At 35.4% G+C, this 20,450-nt stretch overlaps 1 pseudogene; it reads right to left on the reverse strand.

The window, feature by feature from the left end:
• Positions 1–19,129: 19,129 nt before the first annotated feature.
• On the reverse strand, positions 19,130–20,188 carry LOC147475805 (large ribosomal subunit protein eL38z/eL38y pseudogene; annotated as a pseudogene).
• Between the last annotated feature and the right edge of the window lie 262 nt (positions 20,189–20,450).

Below are 20,450 nucleotides of genomic sequence, written 5' to 3' on the forward strand. Positions count from 1 at the left end.
CCCATATCCATGTGACTGTCTCTGTGAATATGAATACTTGCATTGGCCGTTTCCGTGAACGATATGATCTCTTTATTTCCGGGAATTTGCACAATGGATTTTGTATGTGACTGTATGAAAATGAATACTAGGCCACCATTGTCAGTGTTCGTGAATGATCTCTCTATTTCCATGAATTTGCACAAATGATTTTCGATGCAATGTTCAATGCAAAAAGCATGTTGCGTCAACAAATTTGATGCGACATAAATGAACTAATAACGATGCAATGTTGCATTCACAGTCTGAGACGTGGGACTGAATGACTCCCAAAGTCGCCCCTTTTAGAGAGTATCCAAAGTATTCATTTCTCACTACTTTTGCCACACAGGGATGTCAACTTGAAAAATATAACTGGGACTAGAAGCTCGGTCCTATTAGTACAATGGTGGCCCAGTTAAAATCGGTTTTCAAAAGTAATCGATATAGAAGCGATATATGATTAATCAGTGATTTATTCGATTTTATATTATTATATACAATTAGTTTCTGAGCCCATTCAACGAACGGGGATAGTTTTCATAAAATATTTTGTACCAAATCTCAAAGTTTTAACTATAGAATATTGCAGTGAGTTAAATTTTGATGAAAACACTAAAAGTACTGGTCTCTATCATTTAGAGAGGAACTAATGTATTGAAGTAACATATCTATACTTGCATAAGCAATTCACATTGCATACATTATGAATTACACACTTAATAACAGACCCTTCTTAGGAATCTCTTAAAGGCGTTTAGGCTTGTTGGTTAGGTGATCCCAGCCTTTTTTAACGAACATGGACCATTTTCATGAACTATTATGTGCTAAAAAATTGTAACTATAGAATATTGTAGTGTTTCAAATTTTGATGTCAACACTAATACTACAACATAGTATTAATAAAAGAAAAAATAGCTCAACAAACATAATTAATTAGATTTATGACCAAACCATTGATAAATGCAAATTATGGAAAAACGGAGAGTGGTTAAAGAGTGAAAATGTGTACTCGTGTATGTCAAAATGAGTGACCTTGCCTTATGAATTCTTGTGTAAATGATAATTAGCACAATACTTATCATAGAACATTCTCAATCCTCTATTTATGAGTCCCTTATATTTACTATTTAGCTTTTCAAAAGTAGGATCAAAGATAGAAAGGTGCTCATCTGTGCTCAAGATGATTAGCTTATCAGATGCATCGCTAGATTGTCTTGAAGGATGCTTGATATTAGAGCATTTGAAAACATAAATTAGCTTGACCAAGAATGTTTAGAATATATATAAAAACAATATTATATGCTTTCTGGAGTTTAACACACCACGTGGTATGAAAAGATGTCCATCTTGCTGAGGATTCTAGCAAATTTACAGTTTTCTGAAGCTTATGATTTTGGTGCACCCCATTGATCGAAACTTTGTCGTAGTTGTTAATATATATATATATATATATATTACAACTATATATAAATGCACAATTATATACCATTTGAAGCTCATAATACTCATAATATATTATAACACTAAATTTTCATTATATAATTTTTTACGTGTTGAAAACCATGCTCATGGATAATAACGTGGCCTATGAGTAGGGCTGTCAATGGATCGGTTTGGATTGGATTTACTATGGCGTGGCAGAAAATATATTTAAATATATTGAAGTATATTTACGTTTAATATCTATTAATCCATTTAATATTGTTATGCCATAGTTCCATCTATATACAAATTCCACTCTGCCAAACTATGTTGCATAGTAAAAAAAAATTTATTGCACATATGTTCAATACATGGTTTAAGATCAATAAATGTTCTTAGTTGGTTTCTTTACATGAAAAACCATATCAAGAAGGCATCAGATTGACACTTGTTCCAGATATTTAACTTTGTCAAAATGGTTAGTATCGTAATTAAATACACTAGCAACGTTGTTGACAAACAAATTTATTAAAGAGTATATGAAGGTTAGTAAACGATTACATATAGAACACATCCTAAAGCATGGAATTTATTGATGGTTGGGTTTTTTTGAAGAAAATGAATTGTATTATAAACTTTGACATGCCTTCTGATATTGATAGGTAAGTTTTTGAGGCCTTGTAAGGAAAAAGTAGAGAGAGAGAGGGGAGACTCCACTTATTGGTTTGGAGAGGAGTGACAAAAAACGCCCAAAGATCATACATGGTTTTGTTCATGTAGCAGAATCCATCTTTGTTGGTTCAATACTCATCCTTTTATTTATGTGTGAGTGTGTGTGTGTGTGTGTGCAGGGGATGTTTTCTCAAACCACCCAATATGCATTATAGGGAGAGTTAAAGTGTTAAACTAAGAGTTTTAACCTAACTTACCATCCTGGATTTTATTTCTAGCGAGAACGTTTGCATCCAATAATGAAAGGATGAGTACTATCACACGTATTAAACACAATGACTGGAGGAGCATGCGCTCCGAGAAAATCATGAAAATGATAGAGAAACAAACAAAACGTGAATGCTTGCTGCAGTAATAAGAGACATGCGAGAACATCCATAAACATCCCCTTTTGGCCCACCTACTTCACATAAAATATGATGCCAAGGGTACTGCAATCACTTCAGATAAGTAGAAGAAACCCAAAGAAGCACATAAGTTAAGAGTGAAGTTGTGACTTCCAAACTCCTTAGACCTCGAAGTACGGGTGGAATCAGAGACACCAACAAAAAGGTCCCCAATAGGCAGGAGACACCAAAAGCCAAAAGCACCAATCCTGAGTGAGTAAAAGCCCAGCGTTATCCAACAAAACAAAAACAAAGATCCATAGAGCAGTATTATACGATCTTAGTAGTAAAAGAACTATCAGTATGCATACCCATATAGCAGAGCTCAGAGTTTGCTCTTCAGACGATCATATATGAAATATATGGTTGTCAAAAGAAATATTAACACCTGCAAAGTCAATCCATCCTCTGTCGGAAAGAGAACGCTAAGCACAACAAGTACTGCAAAGACGGGGTTGTGCTGCCTATCACAAGTAGATTTCAAACCCCTTCCACCAACTTCGTCATAAAGACAGTGATATTAGCTTTTCCTTATGTTAGAGATTGAAATCTCTAATTTGGTACAAAAGAAACTCAAAGTTCCTTACTTACGATTTTCGTTTTCGTAAAGCTAAAGTAAGGATTCGAACCAACTAAAATCTAGGACAACTACAAATTAGTTATTACTCTTAGGGAACTAATGAGTAAGGTTATACTACTAATGCTAGGTTTTCTTTCCTACACAAACATTAAGAAAAACATTAAAGGTTGAAATCATGCACTTAATACAAAAATACAAATTACTAAGAAAAGGTGGAGAGTTAATCCTCCTCATGTGAAACTATCATTTAGTTGTTGATTTGAAAAGGTTTATTGATTCTTCCTAGACTCATAGACAAACCCCTAATGGAAGAAAACTTGATCCCTAGCATGCATGGCTCACTTAAGAACTCATACATGCTAGCAAGTGGAACCAAGCAATGACTTATCTCTAAGCTCATTGCTTTGATTCCTAACTAGACACTACACCAACTATCATTTTGGGATGGGATGTAGAGCTAGTTGTTCTTCCTAACAACCTACCAAACCAACAACAATTGTTTTTCCCTCACATGAGTTGGATTAACTCCCCAAAAGGGAAGTTAGCTCATGATCCTTGGGACAAGGAAATTACAACGAGAAAAACAAAAAGAGAGAGAAAGAGGAAGAAGATAAACAATCAAACTCACTTGCTTTTTATTTTCTAGAAGAAAACAAATGTTTCTTCCATTAAAACTATTACAAGCTTTTCTTATAAAAACTAAAAACTAACTAACTCCTTTTTTTTTTTCACTAAGGAACTAAAATAATACCATGTAAGGAAAATAAGTCAAGGGAGTAAATGGAGTGTTCCCCACCCTTGTCTAATTTCTTCTCCATTTGAGAGAAATCTCATTTCCTCCCACGTGAATCATCAAACCACATTAATTCATTTTTATCCACCACATTAAAACAAAGTGACACCTTGCCTTTTTTTCACTATTAACACCTAATCTAATTTATTACATGCAAGGTGTCAACTTTGCACCAATAATTTGTTATTTTTGTCTTGACATGCTCCATGATTGATGACTCATCCAATCTTGTGGCCCCGCATAGTGGGTCCATGTGCAGTCCAGTGGCGGTCCGGTATTTGGGCAGTTTTACAACTTCCCGCCTATGCGTAGAGTTCATCGCCCTGATTGTCTGAGCAGCTCTCTTGTCGCATTCGGAGTCCTGGTTCGAGAGGTAGGAGCTTTGGAAGTTTGATGCTTCTGTGCGGATTTGGAAGAATTCATATATCACGCCGCCTTATGCTTTTATCGCAGGTTTAACCAATATTTCCATGTTTACTGCAAATACCTGCAAAAGTATGAAAACATATTTATTTCATAATTATTAAACACATAATTAACCAAATTTATATGTCTCAATGGGGTTTCATAATACACTTTTGGGTGCTTATCAGACAACAGCCGTCTTCATGACGATGACAGGCACCACAACCCATGACTGAGTTACATCCCTTACTTTTTTCTTGATGTTAAGTTTTGGTCTCCTCCTTTCATGAAACTTCTACAATTATCTTGTCATGCGCTGATTCTATAGCATCGACACTGGGCTTGTGTCCTACATATTTGTTAATTAGAAAGTTCCTTGCTGCTTGAATTTCATCATCATAAGCTTGACAGATGATTCCAAGCCTTTTGTATGGGTCTCTTATATTGATTATGGGGAAAATATCTATACAAAGAAGAATAGTCAGGTGAAGTTTAAATTTTGAAGTTGATGATGTCCAACCTATGTTTTAATTATCAGGTGGGCGAAGAAAGTATGACTGAAGTCCAAAATATATTGTGACAGTACACATGGACTTCAATCTTTGGTATGACATGAAATTAAATATATTTTACAAACAATTAAAATGTGCCCCTGAGTCTCCAAATCTGGATTTGCTGAAACCAACACCTCGTAAATATGGTTTAATCACCCCCAACCACACCAGTCACTGTCAACGTAAATACGGTTTAATCATCCTATAGTATATCACACGACTCTAGTGGTGACTACCGTAACCTAATGAAACTTTGCATATCTTGCTCTACAAAGGACCATTACTCTATTTAAACCTATGCATAACTCATGTGAATCACTACCTAGTGCCTTGTTTAGCATGTACACCACTCACGTCCCTCAGTAGTCAATATCCTAGAGAGAAGTGACACGAACAATCCACTATTTCCTATAGTAAATGTGTTACATTATTTTAATAAGGTTGAATCATTGTTACAAGCAGGGGAGGGGAATAGTACAATCGATAGGTGTCTTTGTTGCATACAAATTATAAGATGATCATTTGAAAAATAACATAACTCATAAAAGTATTGCAAAAACCAACATACATATATATATATATATATATATATGCAAGTATGTCGTCCTCACTGAGTCCTAGAATTCACAGTTCACGTGTTGCATCAGCTCTCCAGAGAAAACTCTTCCTTGTCTAAAAAAGAATATAAAACCAAATATAAAAATTATACACCAACGACCAGCAAGATCACAAATTCTTCACCATAAAAGAAAATAAAAAGCAAGAGCACAGTTTAACATATGTAGATTGTAGAATGTTAAAAGAAGGATTTAAATTGAACTGAATGCAAATGCTTTCTTCGCAAACACATGTGAGCTTCTTCTATTGACTTTAGATTAGAGAAAGAGAGAAATTACATAAAGCAAAGAATGTTTTAAAGTGGTCGCTGAAATCATATAGTCAATATTCGTAGTTACAATCAGGTCTTATTTTAGTTCCAATTACAAACAATAATTAGAATTTGAAAGAAGAAAGAAGAAGTGAACAACGTACCATGAGATCCTTGTCGGAGTAATCGAAAAAAGAAAATATTTGTTTCTTCAATAACCAAAAATGGAGATATTAGGGAGTCTAAATTAGTCTCTAGTGTTTTCGTTTATATTGGGGAACGTCTAATATATGTTTTTCTGAAACATTAAAAAGGTTAGATATACCTCAACCCGTATCAGCCAAGACTTAAAGTGTTACATAGAAGGTGCCCAAGGCCTCTTTGTAACACACTAACTACGAACAATTATGAATAATAATATTTACAAATAAATAAATCGACGAATGTAAACGTTTAGAATCATTATTTGATTTCAAACTCCATACTTCACCCGATGCTTATTTTGGGCATGCTACTCTAAAAATAGCTTGATGTACTACTTGTCTCAAGCCAGTCTAGTGATTCCACAACATATGAATTAGTGGAAATGAATAACAAAAAAAAAAAACTAATGAATTTTCATGCCAAGTATCCCGACTCTGATATTAGCACGCACCATACTTCATCTACAGTTTTGAATATGTCTAGTAATCTGTAGTTCAATTCAATTATCCCAATACAATTTGTGATAACCTGTAGCATATATATTATCAAGTCTACGAACTTACTAAAACTTGTTGGTGGAGTAAATAGCATTCAAGAAGGTACTTTAAAAAGTGAGTTATGGGGTGGCTTGACAAATTGAATTGGAATTCATTAAGAAGAGAATGATATCTTGGAGTTTTCACAATAGAATTAGTTACACAACATAATTAGTTACACAAGCTGAGCTGTCATAATCTTGACTTGGTTAGATTGGTTATACTCCGACTCCCTCGACCTTTGACTGATTTGAATAATGTGCATGCATTCTTAATACTGTTGATTATATGTTTACCTATAACGGACCCCTTCTTCTCTTTTAGTCATCTTGCTTTCTTGCCTAAGCCTTGGTTGAAGCCTGAAGGGCTCTTCAGAGCCTATTTTCCCAAAGTTTTGGAACCTTACTTTCTATTTGAGACTTTTTGTTTATGCTGAGATATATTCAAATATGTGTTATCAATAGCTTCTGCTTGTTATTGATTGTGGCGGCCTTGCTGCTAATTAAAACCTAATAGCAAAATGATTAAATTCTAGTAAAATGCCTATCTCACTCGAGCTGATTCAGATAAAGCAACACACCTAGAGCTATATCCTGTAAATGCCCGAATAGTAACACAACAAATGAAATGTTCAACTTTTCTAAACTTAGCAGTAACATCACTTGAAATGTTCGATTTCACTACAGCGTCCTATTTTTTTTTGTTAAAGGTAATTGATTAATTATAAAGAATAAGGCTTACATGATATCAAAGGTAGCAGAATAGAGAAAAAATAAAATACAAGCCTACACTAGAAATGAAAATCTAGTGAACAAAACGATAATAAGTCGTATGATGGTTCTCCAGATGAATCATGAAAGAAGGTCAAGAAATCCACCATATACTGTCTCCCTGTGTTAACGCAGCCCCCTGTCTGGTGCAGCTGTCCACTCCCAGATTAGTCTCTCTCCAAGATGGAGTGAGATTAATCCATGCCGCTTTTTCTTTCAAAGATTGCCAGATTTCTTTGACTCTCCAATGCGTTGTGTTGTTTTGGAAAGCCTGGACCACTGAAGTAGAATCACATTCCACCCAAATATAGCGCCAACCCAAATCAATCGCCTGTTTAATGGCCTAGATAATAGCCATTGTTTCTGCCATGTAGTTAGTGGATATACCCATCCCACCAGTAGCCGCTCCCAAGAAATCTCCTCTGTAGTTTCTGAAGACATATCCCCACCCTGATCTTCCCGAATTTCTTTTCGAACATCCGTCAGTGTTTATCTTGAGTATACCCGGAGGAGGAGGTAGCCAATAGCACTCAAAGATTTTTGGGGACCTGCGAATTTTGAGCTGTAACTGAAAATGCTTTAGAATCTTGAGGTCATGCATCGAGTTTTCCATAATCCCCGAGGACTTATGGTGCGCTCTTGTAATCGCTCCCCTGACCAAGAAGCAAACTTGTGTGTAGCTTGGAAGTTTGTCGTCATAGAGGGCTTTGTTCCTGGTTTTCCAAAGACTGACCATGATCGTCAAGGAGCAAGCTTTCCACATATCCAAGATGAGTGAGATGTAATGCTTGCTCACGCTGCCTCACATCGAGAAGGACTCCGGTTCTCGCTGAATTTGAAAGATTTGCTGTGCAAACTTCCAAATCTTCCTAGCAAAGGCGCAATGGAATAGGACGTGCTCCAGAGTTTCCTCCTGATTTTGACAAATACAACATCTAGATGCAAGGTGAAACTTCCTTTTTTGTAGCTGATCATCCGTTCTAGTAGCACCGTGCGCTAGTTTCCAAGCAATACCCTGTGTTCTCGGCAGAATTTTGGCGCTCCAAATGAACTTACTCCATGCTGATTTCAGAGCTTTTTTCCTGATACCTTCACTACAGCGTCCTAGAGATATTAATGTTATCTATGATGATCCTTCCCCCTGCTGGTTTGATTAGTCTAAATAGAGCTTGGATAAGCGTTGATTTACCATTTCCAATGCGTCCTACTATTCCAATTTTCTTTCCACCAGGAAATGAACACGATACATTATGAAGGACAACATGAAGACTCTCCTTATAACAAACCTTAAAAATAATAATTTTCAGAAAATAGAGATAATCAGTTTGACAAAATAACGTGAATGAATCATTTTTATATAAGGTTTATGGATATAATCATAGCAATCATTAACAAAGTGAATGCAATCATAAAAGAAAAGCCTAACTAACCTTCAGATCAGTAAGTTCAATTGTTCCATTATCTGGCCATGAGGATGGAGGGCGAGAGTCCTCAATGATGAGTGGAGCCTCACTTGGGAGTTGAGAATACTGATGAATACGCTCAATAGAAATAATTTTGTTTTCAAGCTTGCAAAAGCTCAGTATCCACCATGATAAGCGTGCATTTAAGTTAAGGTCATATGCATAGCAAGCCCTGCCATACCTGCACAGAAGCACTTCCAACACCTTAAAGATCTGATAATAGGGTACTGCAGTAAGTGCTAAACTCAAACTATATTTATGATACATTGTCATCATCTGAAGTTAAATATTGGGATGTTTTTCAAGAAAATGAACATGACTCAGATATAAAGAGAAAGAATGGAAGAGTTCTATACTTGATTGGATAAATGCTTCTGTGTGGCACGCTTACAAGCAGAAACATGCATAATGCAAAGACAAAAGTCGAGAGTAATTCCATGCGCAAGCAAAGCCACTCAATGGCAGCTATGTTGCAGAAGAAAGGGCGAGCAAAACAGTCAAGAAGATACAAATTCCTCTTCACGAAACGGCTTCTCTCTTACCAAAGCCTCGATTGTAGCCAGCCAACAATTGATTCTCCAAAGAGATGGATGACAGGTGATTTCTGGATGCTAACAATGCGAACAAATTCCCTGGAATAAGCCATGTAATATTTCTGCATTCACAAAGAAACAGTTGAAAAAGACTACATATACTATTTTTACTAATTAATAGATTGCTTTCACCTTGACATTTTACTAACAGAACAACAAATCCATCAAAAAATAATATGGTAGAAACAAAGCATGAACATAATCAAGTCACAACTGCTCAACTCCAAGTCTCCAACATTCAAAGTTTTAAATTGTGTCAAGTGGGATGCAGATATAAAAGAAAGCGTGATTCTGAATTTTCTATATCTTTCATCTTAAAAGGATTGCCGGCTACGAACTATTTAATTACCTACATCCACAAGCAAGCAATGGCCATGTAACTTACATACACCTCAATAATAACCTAGGTTACATGGACACACCATATTTTGAAAAAAATCTGTGTCGGATACGTATCCACGTGTCCGTGTCCGAATCCATGTCGGACACACATGAACACATATTGTATTTAATTTACCTAGAATTTCTGATTTACCATCTAATTTAATAAATTTATAATTATTAAAAAATTAATTAATTATTCCTATCCGTGTCCCCGTGTCAATCTTCAACTACTCCCCGTATCCGACACCCCATTTCTCGGACACCGACACGCGTGCCCGTGTCAATGTAACCTAAATAATAACTCATTTCTCCAATTCAAACAATAATGGAAAAAATATAAATAAACCAAAATATATAATCAGGAATTTTAAAATAAACAAATAAATTTCAAAACAAAGAGATATGATAGATGAATTTATAGTGCCTTGTTCACTAAACAATGAGTTAGGAAGGTCTTGACCACTTGTAGGATTTCTTGATCATATCATGTATTAAGAAAAACCTTAATGGTGTAGGGCGCGATCTAAAACTCACAACCAAGATAGAATACCTATGGGGAAAATTGCCAAGAGTAAACAACTTGTTAAATAATAAGCTAGCAATCAATCGTGCAGTGCTACATAATGTTTGTTTTTTGAAGGAAAGTTATGAATTCATAGAAACTAAACACACCTTTCGATTGAGATTCTTGACATGGTCCTCTGAAGAAATTCACGTGTAACACCCAAATGAGGAAGTTTGAATAAAATAAAATACATCTAATTATAAGATAATCTAACTCAGATAACAACAAAGGCGACAATAACTTCATTTTTCTTTATGTGTATCCAGTCCTGCAATACCAAAATGTTTATGGTAGTTGAGGCACTTTTCTTTGGGATCAGTATCGTTGTTTGCAGCTCATGTAATTCCATAAGAGGAAATCCATAAAGAATCTAACCAAAACGCTGTTGTCAACTCAAGCATGTAAGTCACAAAAAGGAATAGGTACACATAGCCTTATTAAGTTTTATGTTTTCTACCAATGAGTAAAACTACCGAAGGAAAATTCAATGAGCAAAAGTATTACAATCTTACATGAAGCATTTACTTCAGAAGATTTTTCATTGGGCACAAATCTTACTACTTTCAGACACAGAATATATAACTCTTGAACCTCCGAAAAAGCTCCATTCACTGCTTATCACAATGCTCATCATTGCCACTCTTTGACCGAAAATTGCAACTCCTGAACCTCAAAGATTAGAAATGGATCTCTGTTCTTGCCAAAGAGTAAAATTAGCCGCATAGCCTTCCACGACTGACCAACCTACATATAGAACTTTTTTACTATAAGAACCATAAGGCCATACACCTGAAGTACTAACATGTATTACAGTAACAACACCATGACTTACGAACTATCATGCTCATGTAAAATTAAATCAAATACAATGGAATAAAAAGCACAAAAAAAAGATAGCTTCATGAATTAAGAACTCATCCATATAATACGTAAAATGTCAAAGTTGACATGGTTCAATTGTTCGCCTCAGATAAGTCATGAATTTTTTATCAACAAAGAAGCCGGCGCAATTTTAAAACATATTTGAAGGATGGTCAAACACTTAATGATAATGCTATTTTGGGGCGTAATTTGCTATAATACTACATGAAAAGCAAAGACAGACCATACGCTCGAAATCTAGAACTTGCTATGATCTATCACAAAGTATATACACATTTTTTTTTCTTTTATTTTAAACAAATGTTACTTCCATTTCAATGAACTATTAGTGTACAGACCAGAATGGCATGGTATCAATGAACTATTAGTGTACACACAAATCCAAGCAATACTTCGACTAAACCACATCGTTCGGTTCAATGCTATTACCTTTAATATCACGACTGAATCTCTGACTAACATATTTGTCTATATGACTAAACACTGCACAAATGAATATCAGCACAATCGGGCACAACAGCAGTTGAATCGGGAGATAGGATTTTATTTGTTTCGATTATCCCTTATAGCTTCACAAACGACGACTGCAAATTGCATAATATATATTGCATCCACAAATGACAAAAAAATAATATATGAAAATTAACTGATTTTAAATCAATAATTCTACGATACCATGCAGATAACATTGTCAATCTAAACTTCAGAAAACAGATAAACCTTGATTCTTCTGTAGGTTATAGATTAACCTTCATCCTTACATCCCTCTGAGAAAGATCGTAGAAACTGATCAGGATTTGTATACTATAAATATATATCAAATTAAAAAGAAAAATAGATTCCATACATACATTTAATCTAGCTACAGAGCACTCTGATGTGAAATATTTCCAACTTGATATTCGTATGGTTGCATCTTCATGACCTGATATAACCATTTTAATAAATTGAATGTAAAATAAGTTAGTTAATCAAATGAAAAAAATGTGCTCTCATTGCAAAGGCGAATGAGCAGTCATTGAGTGTTTTAAGGTTCCAAAGTGAGGTGCTGCTATCACTTACGAAATATTGAAAAAAGTAGGAAAGCAAGGGGATCTTACCTTTGTTTCCCAATAGTGACTTGGTTCTCACCAAAGTTAAATCAGGGAGTTATAGGCTTGCTTGAATCTCCACTTTTAGAGACTCTTGAGTCCATAGTCGAAACCGACAAATTCACTATACAAATTCTACTTTGGAGGACCTGGTTGCAACCCGTCATGCCCATGAGACAATGCCGACTTATACAACCATATACACTCGAACCCAAATGAGTGTGTAGTTTTAGTTTTCAATCACGTTTCATCAGTTGGAAATTCTATGCCCATGTGAGATGGAGTTAGATTGAATAAAAGCAAGTTCCAAAAGAAGTTTATTGTTTTCCTTGAGTCGTATCTCGCATTTCTGCGGCATCTCTTTCTTCCTTTATAAGGTTTAGATCCATTAACTTTGCAGTCCAAGCAAATGCTTTTGCTATCTTCTCTTGTTCATCTGGGCCTTTCTACTAATGAGAGGACCTCAATGAAATTTGCTGGTAAGTGACATCATGTATGTGCCAACTGTTCATCCATCAAATATCCATAAACCCCTTAACCGCATTTCAGTGAGTTAGAAATTAACGACGAAAAGTCAAATGTAGAACCTGAATAGCAAATGAAATCCCAGGACAGGACCTTCTTCTTGAGCCAAAAGGTATCAATTCAAAATGTTGACCTCTTACGTCTACATCCATGTGACTCGTGATAAATCTCTCTAGTCGAAACTCTAAAGGATCTGACCACACTTGTGGGTCTCGCGGTAGCTTCCAAAGGTTAACTATCACAGTTGTGCCTAACGAGATTATGTAACCACCTATTGTGCAGTCTTCCATGGACTCATGAGGTAATCGACAAAAGGAACAGGGGTATAACCCTAAAATTTCCTTTACAATGGCTTGAAGATAAAGCGGTTTATGAATATCCGATTCGTTAACATGTCTTCCTTTCCCAACGTGAGCATCCAACTCATCCTTAGCCTTTCTTAGCACCGACAATTATTCAACAAAGAAAGATAGGACCTAAGTTAGGGTGATCATGGTTGTGTCTGTACCACTTAGAACCATATAGCCTACGTAAAAATCTGAAACCCATCAAGTAAACCTGAATATTCCATGACAGAAAAATATCCGAGAACTTAATTTCTTGTCGTACTAAGATAAGAAAGCAAATTAACAATAATACTAATAAGAAACTTTTAAATGATTTTTGTTGTTTGCTCGGTTACCAAACTTAAATTTCTACATAACAACATTGTATCGAAATTGAATGATCATGATATTGACTTTTTACTGCAATCGCAATTCCATCCGCAAAACTTAAGTAAATTTGTCCAAAATTGTCTAGTTTAGTAATGCTTACCCCGACACGTAGCCTTGATGATGGTATCGCGGTCGTAGCCGTGGAACTCCATACCTTCTAAACTGGAAATCATCACATCAATAAAATCTTCATGATCCCCAACATCTGCGAGAAAGTTTTCTCTGTCGATGCTCCACACCCAACTTCGAACACGAGTTGAGATCTCTACCAAGAGATTTCATGGCTCCCTTGTACCCTCCATAATTAATCCACTGAAGAAATGGAAATGCTTCCATGGCAGCAGACCACCCAAAAAGATAAAGACATTGACTCAGTGCTTTCTGGAACCGCTACATCTCATTTTTTTGGTTACACTCAGATTACACTCAATTTTTTGGTTATTTTTTATTTCCTTTTGCTTATAGGGAAAAACCCAAAATTAAAAGAATAAGAGTAGTAGTTTCATTGTGAGAAAAAAATAATTGTGAGAAACAGAAGATATGGGAGAGAATGGAAAAGAATTGGTTCGTATTCTCTAATTAAACTTTTCCTTTTCTTAACATTTTATTAAATAACCCAATTATTACTAATTAAATGGCATTTATAGATAGGCGTACAATTGAGAATGGCGTGGATTTGGTTTTCTAATATACTGCCACATGAAAAGACTGATTGCTCCTATTTAAAGGTGTTAAGCAATATTTTTATTTAAGAACAATATCGGTACTGAAAATTTATAAAGACATAAAAAGACAAAATAGTCCTCATTAATAAATATCTAGGCATCTGATTTTATTATTCATCAAGGGTATTATGCGTCAGAAAAAATCCCGGATGAATTTAAGAGGCCACGATCATTATAGGCTATACTAGTAGTAGAGATGTAAACTATGAGCATAAAAGTTTATTATTCATTTCCATATTTATCAAAACAATAAGTGGTGTGCATGAGAGAAAGCCTTTTCTTTTATTCAATGGGCCTTACAGTGTATTAAGATGTCCAAAATTTGTGGTGTCTTTTGATTGTTTTTTTTTTAAATAATAAATAGCCCAAGTAAAGCCCATTAGATAAGATAGAGTTATTTGTGTGTTTTCTTAGTTGACCATACGCTTGAGTTTTTTAGTCAGTCACTCTCTCAATCTCTCTCATGTTCTTCATCTACTCTAGTGAAACAAAATCGATAATGCATCAGCCACTCTATTTTCTTTCCCTTGTTTATATCTGATCTTATAATCAAAATCCAATAATTTAGTGAGCCACCGTTGTTGCAGTAAGGTACTCAATCGTTGCTCTATGAAATACTTTATGTCCAATGCATGTATCATGTATGTGTATGTTGTTTCAGTTTTTTACTTATGAATTAATTTTTGATCTTGTTGTGTTCATGACTTCATGTTTTTCTCTGTTTTACTTTCTTTTCTTTTTATATCTTTACTCTCACATGAACTTTTTGTTCCAAAAAACTGTAGCACCATAAGATCCTTCAGTTCACACTGGGTCTAGCTTCCATATATCCTCATATTTTTAGTATAAAACATGTCAAAAAGATTTATCAATAATGACCTTTTCCGTATGAGGATGTAAGACTATCTTAATATTTGTTTCATTAAGTTCTGAAAAAATGTCTCTCATATTTTAATTCTTGAAGCATAATTTTGAATATTATCACGTTCGTTATTTTAATCATACTGGAAAGTGGAAATATCTTTTGAGTGACTGCTTATAAAATGAACCATGATTTTGGTTTTGTATTTTTTTCATTTAAAGGAAGTGATTCATTGTTCGTTTTTATAGGTTTTCTTGAAATATTTATCAAAATGGAAGAGTAAGTGTGTGAGCCAGTTTCATGACCACTAACATCACATATAGAAGAGTTCCAAGAGTATGACATCCAGAGAAAATAAAGGCACAAGAATATAACCCAAAAAAGAATAAGAGAGAGACAAGTGGACCTTGTATGGTATTGGGCCAAAGAGATGGGCCCAATATCATAGATGTCCAAGGACTTTTACCTAAAAGATGAGAAAGGAGAGAGAAGAGAAGGGAGAAAGGGAAAGAGGAAAGGAGGCGGCAGTGGAGAAGGAGGAGGAGGAGAACTACGAGACAGCTTGATCCTCCGAGAAGTTTCGGGGTACGTAGGCAGCCCCAAAGGGGTTCACCTGAAAGGTTCAAAGGGGAGGATGTCTCATCTTCGCGAAGGGACCGAGGAGAGAGGAGATGTGAGGTTAAAGGGTATGAATTGGGTTCACACAATGACGCCGTCTGTAAGGAACGAAGAATTGACTCCACTCTTTAATTGCTCTCTCTTTCTCTTGCTCACTTCATTCCTTTTACAACTTCTATTCTTTACTTGTTTGAATCTCCTGGTTTCTCACAATGGAACAACTAAAAGAATCTCACGTTATCTAAATTCCAGTCGTAGATTGCAACAATGAACATCAACTGAAAACACTTTCTACAATTCAAAATAACCCATTAATGGAAATCTCTAAAAGCCCAGGCCATCTCTTACTTGTAAAACTATGGCAAAGAGATGAAAATCTTTATAGTCGTCGTATTTCGTTCCAAGAAACACGAATGGGTAACATTAGATCCGAGATTTTCCAACTATGTTGTTTCTATTTTGCTTTTTATGGATTTTTATTAACTTTACTCTACACCTCTTTTGTACGGGGAAATAGTTGTCGTAATTGGTGGAGTCCTTTTGTATCTTTATTTACTGCAACTGTAATGATTTGTTTAGTTCAAGTGAAGCTTTGCAGGTATTGGAAGGGGTCGAGACAGTTGACAAGGGAGAGAAGTGATAATCGGCACTACAAGAAAAAAGGCTTCATATCACTGTTAAAAACAGTGACAAAAAGTCTTTTGTCACTGTTTTTTTTTTCCCAAAACCGTGATGGAGTGAGAGTCATTTATTTTTTTCCCAAAACCGTCACAAATATTTGTTCTAGACTAGCCTCTCTCAGCCATTAAAAATGGTAACAACTGCTCAAAAACCATCACAAAAAAACTTATCTTTTGTGACAGTTCTGGCAAAATCATGATAAATGTTATAATTTTTTTCAAAAAAAAAAAAACTATATATATTTGAAAACAAACATTTCACATTGAATTGGACCTGCAACAAATATACACCTGAAATATAATCCATTAAAATTCAAATAGCATTCATAAATGCTAACTCCATTAAACATTCCAATAGCAAAAATAAACATACGACGTACTTAGGTAATAAATAAATAAGTACTTAATAATATACAAATGAATGGATTAGGAAAGAATTGTGACTAAGTCACATTCACGTCAAATACTCATGATTAGTCTTCATCATAGTTTGAAAGACATTCTTAGAGGCACCGAACAAACTAAGAGTTTTGACATCTATCCGAGGTAGAAGTCTTCTTGCTGGCCAGAAAGTTTCTTGATCTGCAAAAGTTAAAACTATAAGAAATAAAAAAATAAAAACTAATGAACTAAAAGATCAAAACAAGGCTTGGGAAGCTACCACACTACAATACTAAGTCATCTTCATTGAATACCTAGCGACCATTGTTGATCCCACCAAATCTTAAAAATACTAAAGATAAAGTGAATGACAAAAAAATCATTTACCTAACTTTAATGATTATTCAAGTAAAGAGAACTGCAAAACAAATAAAATCCATATAACAATTGCTTCTAATATTTAGTGAATAAGAAAATAAGGTTGTACAAAGTAAGATAACAACATTTGCAAAAGTTGGACAAGGGGGGATTCTTAATTAACCATAGAACAAAGATGAAACCTCGCCAAGGACCAAACACGGTGTGCAACAATAGCCCACAGTGTACCATCACAACTACCATCTACAAAAGGTGTTTCTAGAAGTCACATTCCAGTTTAAATTAGATACAAGATTGAGCACTTTCTCGTGAGCGGCGGAGTTTTTGAATTATCTACACAGTCTTTACCCAAATTTGAAGTCAATCAAGAGATGTTGTAACTTTTGTTAACATTTCTAAAAAAATAGTGTTTGATTAACTTTTGATTTCTACTTGTGTGTTGTGGCAAACACAAATATATTTTGGGGAGGGAGGATAGAGCCACTCCTTTATTTACAGTCCTATAGAGTGACTCCACTCCACAAATAAGCTTCTTCGATGGTTAAATTTTGGTCTGCAGTTCTCCGGCTCTTTTGAAAAGGTTAGAAATATTCAAATGGGCTGATTATTGTTGAATGATCTTCATGGTAAGGAGATCATCTCAACCGAAAATCAGCCCCTCATTCAAGTTATAGGAGAGGCTCTATCCCTCCCCATATACTATAGAAACATTTTTATTTTATGTTGCGGCATCCGCTTTAATCCTCGACTCTCCTCTACTAAAATATTAGTTGCTTCCTAGGGACACTAATTTAACTACATAGATACCCGGTCAGAGGATGTTTCTAGAAGTCACATCCCTGTTCAAGTCAGATATAAGAATGAGCTCTTAGTCGTGAGTGCGAGTTCCTGAATCAACTCCAAAGCTGAGGAGTATGGTAACGGTCAAAAAAATTTCTAGTATTACTAGATATTGTGTTTTTTAACATATATATATTTTGGTTTTTCTAATGTTCCCCATCTGAAAGGTATAGCCAAGACAACTATGTACCCTTTGTATATTTGTTTTACAAGGCAAAAGGTATTTTAGTGTTGATTAATGTAAGAAGGAATCTGTCAATTGAATCTAGCTCTTACCTTCATTCAGATGTTGTTGAAGTCGAACATTCTGAGGGAATTGCCTTGCCTGAGCCTCAAGTGCATTGTCAGAAAAAGCAAGATGTTGTTCGACTCACAGGACAGATTCAAGAACCTCCGCGTGGCATTGTAATTCTATCATTTTCTTATTATGTATTTCTTTGATATGTGACCATAAAAGTATATATTCAATAATTAATTTTCTATACTTGCTTTGCAAACTGACCTACAGGAGGAAGGGGTGGCAAGTCAAACAAAGAATGCCTCGATGAGGAAAAGAGATCGACCGAAAGGTTCACATAACAAAAATTCTAGTTCTCACCTTCAATCAAATGTCGTCAAAGCTGAACATCCTACGGGTATTGGCTATCCTAAGTCTCGGGTGCACTGTCAGAAAAAACAGGATGTTACTCAACCCACAGGACAGGTTCCAGAACCTTTGCATAGCATTATAATTCTATTTTTTTTACCGTGTTCAGCGTTTCTTTGATATGTGATCACCAATTATATTAATTAATTAATTACATGTCTTATGCTTTACTTGCTTTGCAAACTGATCTACAGGATGGGGGTGGCTAGTCAAACAGAGAGTGTTTCAACAAGGAAAAGAGGTCGACCAAAAGGTTCACTTAATAAAGAATTGGGGAAAGGTGGTGAATTATTGAATGGATGATATTATTTTCCTTATCATGAATTGTTTTTTTTTTGCAAAAACTGGCATCACATGTTTAACTCTGTAAGTAATATTGGAGGAATGCCTGAAGCTGAGGATTCCTCAGATGTTGTGCAAATGAAGCTAAGATAGCCAGCATGTAATAGTTTGATTAAATGCATGTCTTAAAAGTTGAGACAATTACAATATGCACTACTTTCTAATGCTCATATGTCAGGATTAGCACCAAATACGTTAAGTAGCCATGTCATAAGTCCACTAGAGAGTAAAAAAAAAGGCAAATATAAACCAGCACTAACAGAAATAGAGAAGAGTGCAAAAAAATTACCAATCCTTGCAAGCTTCATACTGAATCATGAGATCATCAGGCATCTCGCATTTGCAATACCTTCAAATCAAATAAAAAAGAACATAAACCACAATCCAGTAAAAGCACAAACACCAAAATCTATTCATAGCACAAGAATTCTAAACTCACACTGCAACTCGATCAGGAGTAAATCATGACCGGTCTATAGGATTTAGCCCTTTTGATAATTTAACTAACTTTTTTTAACCACCAACATAATATCCATATATCGAGAATTTAAAGAAATTAACCCAACGGTGTTTTTCCATTATGATCTATCTTTGTCTAGAATTCAAAATCAAAACTTAAGTCATAACTCATTAACAATTCAACAAAGTGAACACAAACAACATAACGATCCCGTCCACGGCATCCATCTCCTTCCACTCCTTCGGAGGTCTTGCACACTCAAACCTGGTGGGAGAGGCTGCTTCACTTTTATCGACCTTCTCAAATCAAACACACAAAGTGTGTACAGATACTTGGAGCAACGAACCTTAAACTTGACGACATCCTTGCTCTTTTTTATCTTAACAGAACGAGCATCCTTCCTTCTTGCAGTGAGAAGGAAATCCTTAATCTCGTGAATTTGCTTCGGCATTTCTCTCGTTGATCTAATCCGGTCCATTCCTTGTCTCCAGGCTTGCAGAATGCTAACCTACTAAATTGACCATAGACTGCCATAGCAACAAAATCGCGATTTGATGATGGGTTTGCTGACAAAGCAACCCTTTCCAGGTAATGGACACCGAAAATGTCATCTTCCTCAGCTTCAAGTGTTTTCAAAGAAGGAAGATGGATCTCATTATCCACAGACAAGAATGGGTTAAAAAGACAAACATCACAATTCTGAGAAACTGTTACCAACCATCCATATGTAGAACCAGCGCAAAATCTGTCATGAGAGTGAGAGAGAGAGTCGTGGGAGATTGAGCATTTTTTTTGGGTGCATACTTGGAAGTGTTTCTGGAGGTGCTGGAAGGATGGGGAAACCGAGCCCTAGGTTTCTAACTACTTTTACTTAGTGGGCTCTTACAGTTTTTTTTTGGTAACTTGGGCTCTTGCAGTTGGGGGAGCGAAAAATGCCTAGGTATTTAGGACTGTCACATAAAGTCTGGGAATATGTAACTGTTTTTGAAGACCAGTTACAAATTATACTCCACAACCTAGAAAAAACC

The sequence above is a fragment of the Coptis chinensis genome, chromosome 9 (assembly GCF_015680905.1).
Source record: "Coptis chinensis isolate HL-2020 chromosome 9, ASM1568090v1, whole genome shotgun sequence".
NCBI lineage: Eukaryota > Viridiplantae > Streptophyta > Magnoliopsida > Ranunculales > Ranunculaceae > Coptis > Coptis chinensis.